Source organism: Rhinopithecus bieti, unplaced genomic scaffold (assembly GCF_001698545.2).
Source record: "Rhinopithecus bieti isolate Rb0 unplaced genomic scaffold, ASM169854v2 scaffold_54174, whole genome shotgun sequence".
NCBI classification, from domain to species: domain Eukaryota; kingdom Metazoa; phylum Chordata; class Mammalia; order Primates; family Cercopithecidae; genus Rhinopithecus; species Rhinopithecus bieti.
In genome coordinates this window covers 10,696-19,335 of record NW_016820911.1, presented here as the reverse complement: position 1 = coordinate 19,335, position 8,640 = coordinate 10,696, and the positions used below count along the sequence as shown (strand labels likewise).

General features: G+C 33.4%; 1 pseudogene; it reads right to left on the bottom strand.

The window, feature by feature from the left end:
• The window catches only part of LOC108520602 (UDP-glucuronosyltransferase 2B10-like), a 22,576-nt pseudogene extending 18,137 nt beyond the window's left edge, over positions 1–4,439 (bottom strand).
• Between the last annotated feature and the right edge of the window lie 4,201 nt (positions 4,440–8,640).

The following is an 8,640-nucleotide window of genomic DNA, read 5'->3' as shown; positions in this document are numbered from 1 at the left end:
CAAACCGCAGGTTGGTCACATGTCCCATAGAACTTAAAGTCTAAAAAAAAAAAAAATGAATTAAAAAACCTGTCTTTTTTATATTAGCTATATAACTTTAAAATATTTTTGTGTGGAACATTGTTTCACTATTGGATACCCATTACATATATGGAGTTCAAAACACAATTTTTAAATAACTACTCAAAATTATAAGATGATTTCAGATTGGTTATATCATGTAAGTTCTTTCAAAATTAGTCTCTTAAAAAAAAGATGAAACTCATACCTACTATTGAGAAGATAAACTACGTATAAATACCACCTAGTAAAAAAAATTGTTACACTCACAAAGGGTCATTAATTTCTGTCTTCAGTGCATTGAGCAAGTCTGTACTTGACACTGTGTTGAAGTCCAATCTAATAGTTGCTCCTCTGGCCTTCATTTGTGTAATGTTATAAGGTTGATCCTCATACAATTTAATGCCTACCATACGGATCCCATGGTAGATCACCTTGTGATGCCATTGGATCTACTATGAGTAAAAAATGCCCTGGTGTTTGGATGACCTAGGATTGGATAAATTTTAGCAATATTATTCATGGGAATAAAATGAGGAATGAACAACTAAATACTCAAGTGACAGTGTTTTCTAGTTAAAATGTTGAACTAAATTAAAATTGTGTTTCAGACTTCAGAGGAAGGAGCACCTACTTGTGCTGGAGATGTAAGTGAAAACTATATGGTGTGTGTGACTTCAGAATGAAAAAAAGTTAAACAAGATTAACAGTTGGACTAAAGAAAAAGTGCAATCTAAATAAAACGTGCAAAAGGAAAAAGAAGCAAAGAAAAGAGATGAACATGTAAGAATGTGTTCTCCTACGTGTAGTCACAGAATGTGAAATGTGAGATGTGCAAGGCAGCAGGCAGTGGGGTGGTGGTGGTGCTAGGATTGCAGAAGGACAGGTCACACTTCATCATGAAATGTGTCATCACATTATGATTAAGATTGGGAATTTAATCCTACAGAAAATGCAGAGTCCCTGTTGATAGCAGAAGAGCTGCTATTTTTAGTGACATTTGAAATAACCTGCATAAAAAGAAAGAACAGGTGTAAAGTTATAGAAATAGGAGACAAAGAGACAATCTATGAAGTTGTAAACAATTCTATGAGACATAATAACCCCTGAAATAAAAATACTCTAATTCTGACAATAAAGGATGTGAATGTAAATCATAAAATGCCATCAATTACAGCTTATTATTTTCCCCACAGGAATGGAAAACAAATATAAAGAAGTTTCATTTTATTTTTTAAGTTTTTCCATAACACATTTTCAATATACTTGTTTCATGACTAATAATTAGTGCTTTAATGGGCTATTACTAATATATTCAGTATTCGTACTCCAGATTCTTACCAAGAAGGTCATTCTGGGGTATCCACTTGTACACCTGAGTACTGAGTCCTAAGGCATGTGGTCTATTCCCATCAAATCTCCACAGGACCTGTTACAGTAAGGAAAATATCTTATTCCTTGAGTAGAACTCCAAGGTTATAGAATGTTAGAACTCTAAAGATATTAAGGATGAGATCAGGGATGCTGAGGAATAAAATTACTCAAAGACTGATGTAAATAGAATGCCAACATTTCATTTTCTTAACTTCTATAATTTGTTAAGTGTGTAAGGAAATCAGGATTTTCCAAATAATAGCTTGGAAAAAATGAGATTATAGATGAAAATTTCACGTATTTAAAAAACTGTTAGGCTTTTCAAAAGAAGACCCATGTGTGGCCAACCATCATATGAAAAAAGCTTAACATCCCTGCTCATTGGAGAAATGCAAATCAAAATCACAATAGATACTATTTTGCACTAGTCATAATGGCTATTATAAACTCAAAAGGTAGTACATGCTAGTGAGATTGGGTAGAAAAAAGAATGCTTATACTCTGTTAGTGGGAGTGTAAGTTGGTACAACCATTGTGGAAGACAGTGTGGCACTTCCTCAAAAACCTAGAGGCTAAAATACAATTCAACTCACCAATCTTATTAGTGGGTATATACGGAAAGGATGAAGAATGATTCACTTATAAAGGCACATACACATGTTTATTAATAACAGTAGTTTTCACAATAGTAAAGATATGGAATCAACCTTAATGCCCATCAATGACTGACTGAATAAAGAAAATGGAATGGGGTACATATACACCATGGAATATTATGCAGCCATAAAAAAAAAACAAAACAAAAAAAAAAAAAAACAAGATTTTGTACTTTACAGGTACATAGATGGAGCTGGAGGCCGTTATCCTTAGCAAACTAGCATAGAAACAGAAATCCAATTAACACATGTTCTCACTATTAAGTGGAAGCTAAAAGATGAGAACACACGGAAACATAGCAGGGAACAATATACACTGGGGTGTATTGGAGGGTGGAGGGCAGGAGGAGAGAGAAGATTGGGTAAAGTAACTAATTGGTAGTGGTCTTAATGCCTGGATGATTAAACAATCTGTAAAACAAACTCCCATGACACAGATTTATCTATGTAAGGAATCTGCTTCTGTAGGCCTGAACTTAAAATGAAAGTTAAAAAACAAAATAAATGAAATTTGAGACACATAAAATTCTAAAAAAATATATGCATGAAAAAAATTTAAATAGTCATAATAATTCTAGTGAGGGTAAGCAATAACAATTTAGTAATGACCTATATGTTTATTTTGTTTTATGTATTTTATACTAGTTTTCATCTCCCATATTGAATATTAATTTGTTCATTTTTTAGTAACATAGGAAGCAGTTCCTGTAATTCTGCTTGTCTATAAGTTATTATATTAGAGTATGGTGTTCTTTGATTGACAAAAGGCAAGTTGATAAAATAAGCTAATTGTAAGAAATAAATTAATGCTACAAAGGTAGTATGTATAACTTCTTTCAAATTACAAATTATCAAGCACTACTTGGAGGAGAAATTTCAAGGTACAATTTCTGAGACAAATTCAGAGTATTATCAGTATTGCTAATTTTGGTTGCTGTTTCAGCACTGAAATGAGGAAACTTTAGGTATCATCAATAAAGATAGAGCTGTTGAATAAATTCAAAATTGTGTTTTTCTGAATTTGGTCAACTGATTGTTAACACTTAGACAATGTGCTACAAAGTTTTGACAACAGTGATTAATATGATCTACTATAGCCAAGACATTTTTATGTTCAAGTTACTAATTTTGGAACTCCCAAGCAATCCTCATAAACTGAACAATAATTTACAGTGTTTAACTTTTATTTGTTATATCAATATTAAAATAACTGAGTTTTCAGCAAAAAACATTAGTATAGGTCATTACAAGAAGACTATATCAGATAGGGAACTAAAAAGTATTTGACAAATACACAAATGTCACCATTTTATTCTATACAGAAGAAAATGTGTTTCCTACTATGTTCTATGGAGGGAACATCTGAACCTCTTCCCCCACCTGGCTTCCTTCTGTTTGACTCCTTCCTATATTTCCTTCTGCTGCCTCCATCGGGAGGAGTTGTTAATCTGATAGTTAGTGCTGACTCCTTGTGGGACCACATTTTATACAGCACAGGATCCACCTTCAGGTCAGGATCTATCCCCATCCTTTCTCTTCAATCTTCCTGCATCAGACATTGGCTGGGCCCAGTCCGGCAAGGGAGGTTGCTTTTACTCTTTCTCTAAATCTACTTGGCTGGTTGGAACTTGGACTAAGTCTGTCAGCCTAGACCGTTCTTCCTCTGAATCATACCCTTAACATCACTCAGATAGGCCTATTCCAAAATGTACAGAAACTATATGAGGCTGGATTACATGGCAAGCTTAAACTGCACGATGCATGTTAGACATTTTGAAATACCTGCTATCGTTATTGTGCTAGTGATGTTACCCATTAAAATGTAACTTCTTCTGATAACATCTGTAGTGTGTCCAATGCCCTCAGAAATCCTTAAACATAAGGATCAAATGACAGGGAAAGAATTTGGTAATATCTCTTACGTGATCCCAATATCATGATAATATCGAAACTTTACCTACACCTCTTAATATATTTATTCCTGATCACACTATTAGTGCCAAATTTATTATCCATGAGTATACCCTTTGTATTATTTTAGCCTCTTCCATGTGTATTTCTGATTTTGAACTTGATAATAAGTGCTTTCCCAAGAGCTACATTTCCAGGCAGGAAATTTCTATAATTGAATTATTTACAGACTTCACAGCCTCTTTTAGTAGTTTTCCATACCAGTAAGGAACTTTATCTATCCTTCTGTGGGATCTTGGCAAGGGCTGATGCGATTACATTGGCCCTATCTTCTGTCATGTTAAAGACCATTGACTCCAGAGAAAACAACACAACACCATTTTCTCCAGAGCTCGGGATAAACTCTTCCATTTCCTGTGACAAAAGAATTTTTTCCATCACAAAAGAGTAACAGCACAGCAGGCACTACTGGAAGAAATGGTACAAATATCTAAAGAGAGAAAATCAAGTATTATCAGGAATTATTGGAGGAAATTATATATTTTAACTGACTCAATCACTCAGTTTCTTATCAAGAAGATGTACAATATGAGACAGCTCGCCTCTACTAAGGGTATTTATGTAAATATGTGTGTGTGCATGTTTGCGTGTGTGTGTGTATAAGGGAGAAATGAAATGGAGCTATTTCATAGTAGTCAGGGAGATAATGTTAGAAAATATTATACCCAGACTCTTCATTTATAATATTACAGTTACTAATATAGGTTCTTGGAAAGTGGCACTGCTTGACTTTAATTCTATATTGTCATTCTGCTAAATCACATATCTTTATTTCAGGCAAGTTTTCTATAGAATTGTTTTAGTTTGAAGCTGTCAATAGTTTGCTTCTCTAAGTATAAGGAATGAGGAGAAGTTACTCACATTTGGGATGATTTTATGTCTACATTTATCTTCCTTTATAACCCTTTACACTTCATTTAAATTTTGTCAGAGGTTTCCAGTCTTTTTTCAAAAAAGAAAAAAAGTAACTGTAAAAGGTGGTGAAGAATCACTGACATTCTAGAGTCTGGTTGTGGTTTGGAATTTCTATGAATTAGTCCTGAGAGTCTCATTTATGATAGAGAATTATACAGTACATAGTTAGATGGTTGAATGATCATATTTTTCAGGTTATTATTTAGGTGGACAACTTTTCCTGAAATCACACTGCTAAATTGATGTGCTATTTATAATTGCATGTGAGGAACTCTCATTAGCACTTTGCTGTGTCTCGGAGGCAGCAGCACTTGCACCTTAATGGGGGAGGCCCCCAGGGTTTTCCGCAGGGGAGATCTGGTCACCCTCATGAGTAGCTCACTCACACTACACTTCCTGGTGAAGATGTGCTTGGCTAAAATTGATTGATATTTATTCTGATTTGCTTTCTCCAATCTATGCCAATATTTACATTTATAAACTTTCAGATTTAATCATTAGGGTAAACCTTTTTTTAACTGTTGTTAATAAAACAAAGAAAAAAAATCCAAATATTGACTGTGAAGACCATATATTGTTGTATATTTTTTCAAATATGATTTTTAATCTTAAGACATCAATGTAAATGTGAGAGTCACTGTACTACTATTCCAGATGACACATGGGGCATCTAGGCATTTTGTGTGATTGCAGTTACCTGTTGCCACATTTAATGTCATGCGTGTTCAGTGTTTACTTTCACTGGCTTGATACCCGGAGCCTTCTTCATCCACCAGTGTGGAAGTAATCTAACCTCTGTTTACTGATTCATCACTGATGTGGACTGGTTGTTTCCCACTCTGTGACAACTTCATAACAATAACACAACACCAATGTAAGTAGTTTTATAAAAGTATGAAAAGTTTAAAAGAGAAAAGGAAATATTCCTAAAATTTCTCTCTAGAGATATTACCAATGTAAAATATGTATGTTTTCATCATGGCTTTTATTCTATTTCTACATGTACACGCATGCCATTTACTTAGAAAGGTTTAACCTTATTGTATATACCTTTTCCTCCTACAAAAAACTTGTCATCTTGTTATATTTATCATTTTCTACCTCATTTTACTTGCATTTTGGCTCACAGTGTAATTGAATATTTGATAAAATTATTGTAAGGCCGTAGTATGCATATAGTATAAGTGTTTAATCATTCCTTCATTTAAGATGTTGGATTACTTCCAATGCTAGTTTTATGAATATTTTCCATAAATATTAAATATGCACATCTTGACTCATTTTTACTCAGTATGATTACATGAGACTATATTGTGAAACCAATGGTTATGTGCATTTTTAAATCACTAGAAACATTTTGCCAGGTGTCTTTTTCTCTTAAAATATACACACATATTCTGAGAATCTAATATGTAACTGAAAAGCAAACAACTTTGGTTAACAATTGTTCTACGTAATAAACATTTAGAGAACCAATTTTACAACCATTGATTTTCATTCAAATCTTTCTGCAAGTTAATAACAACAGCTACTATTAGTAATTATCACTATTTACTACAGGTCATCCTTTTTCTTGTCCTTTTACACCTCATACTATCTTCCGCCTCCTATTGGCACTATCACTTTCCCTTAATGTGAATAGGGAAATCTTTCAATACTAGGGTAGGGTGGCATAGAATTTTTATTAGTCTTACCTCAGNTACTACAGGTCATCCTTTTCTTGTCCTTTTACACCTCATACTATCTTCTGCCTCCTATTGGCACTATCACTTTCCCTTAATGTGAATAGGGAAATCTTTCAATACTAGGGTAGGGTGGCATAGAATTTTATTAGTCTTACCTCAGCTTTTGTCTCTTTCAAAATTATAAAGTGCACACAATTTGTGTTCAACATAGATATTGTATTTTAACCATGGAATAAATTCTCAGTTTGATATAGACACAAATCTTAAGAGATTGCTTAATAATGTACTAAAGAATGCTTACTTTCTTCAAATGTCTTAGAAGTATGATATTAATTTAAAATGTATGAGGGTGTTGTGTTCCTTTGAAAAGAATATCATCTTCTAAGTAGAATTCTTTTGTTACTGTAAACTAAGTTTACTACTATACAGCTACAAGTGATAGAAACTATTTGGTATTTATAATAAGTGAATCGTTCATTTTCTCTATGCTTTTCTGTAGGGAGCTTTGGTGTCTAGACACAAGTTCCACCAGGAAGCTGTACTGAGTTGTTCATCATAAGACTGAAAACACCTTCTCTAATAGGGCATATTTCTGATCTAAGATGTAAAACTCTGGTATCTCCGCATAGAATGAGTTACATTCTTGAGTAAAATCAAGGGAACACTGGGTTTGGCTGCAAATATTATTAGGGGTACACATTTATATCATTGAGTTATTCTTTTAAGTTAGAATACTTAAGATCTGCATCACTTACAGTAGAATTTTAGAACAACTTTCTTTTTTTATTATTATTATACTTTAAATTCTAGGGCACATGTACAACTTTCCCATCTTACTGGCAAAACTAGTATGTCTATTTTTATTCAAGTCTGCAATATATCTGTCATCCATGACTTTTCAAGGGAATGTAATCTTGATGTGTTGAACAATCTGGTTCTGTTAAATGAAGAATGATATCTCAAGTGACTTGCACATGTTAGGTAATTAGTAGTGTTAGTAATCATAACAAAATAACCATAATTGAAAATTAATATATCTCTATCATTGAATATATAACAGAGACATTTTAAGTGTTTTGTCTGTATTAACATTTTTTCCACAAAACGCAATATGAAGTGGGTACTATTACTGTAAATGTAGGCATGATTTTTCTATCAACATTGTAGTTCACTTTTCCATCATCTGCTACCAGAGTCCATGCAAAATTTCCCAAATGGTCTGCTCTTTCTTTCTTTGTTTCTTTTTTTTAAATTACCTTATCACATATCTTCATTTCCTGACTCTTTTTAGTAGTTCTCAAATGTGCTAAATAAATAAGTTAGCTCCTAAAAGTATCTGGCTCTAACTTGCCTCTCAGCATCATCTGATTCTCACTCAGCCTTTCCCTGCAAACTCAACTTGGAGTCTTGAGAATTTTCCTCAATTCATTACCTTCTTTTCTCTTTTGTGTTTTCCTGCTCCCTCATTATTTCACCAATTTCTACATTGTTCAACTCTCAGCTTCGTTATCAGTGAGTCCAGGATACTTTTATTATCTCCATTGATGCTATGTGCCATTGAGTTTTCCTTGAGATAAAAGCTTTTGCACAATTTTATTACTTGCACATATTCTGTCTTTTGAAATAGAATGTAATGTGTGTGGGGAGAGAAACTGTGTGTATTTTTTTCCTCTTGCCTGTGGTTTGTGTTAAACTTTTATAAACATTCTTTTAATGAATGACCAATACCTTCTTATGTGTTGCATAATCAAGGCTTAAATTTAACCACCCCTGTTTTCAAAGTCTTCTTAATATCCCTCTCTATCTATAATAATGATGAAACTCATCTACTTGTGATGGTATCAGCAAGTCAATATGTACACGTTTCCTAATTGGTATCTGCTTTACGCTGCCCACTGCCTATCTTTCTTTCTGTGTAACTCAAACACTCTGCATGAAGAGTGTAGAATTATCCCCACTAAAATTCAAAGCCAACAAAA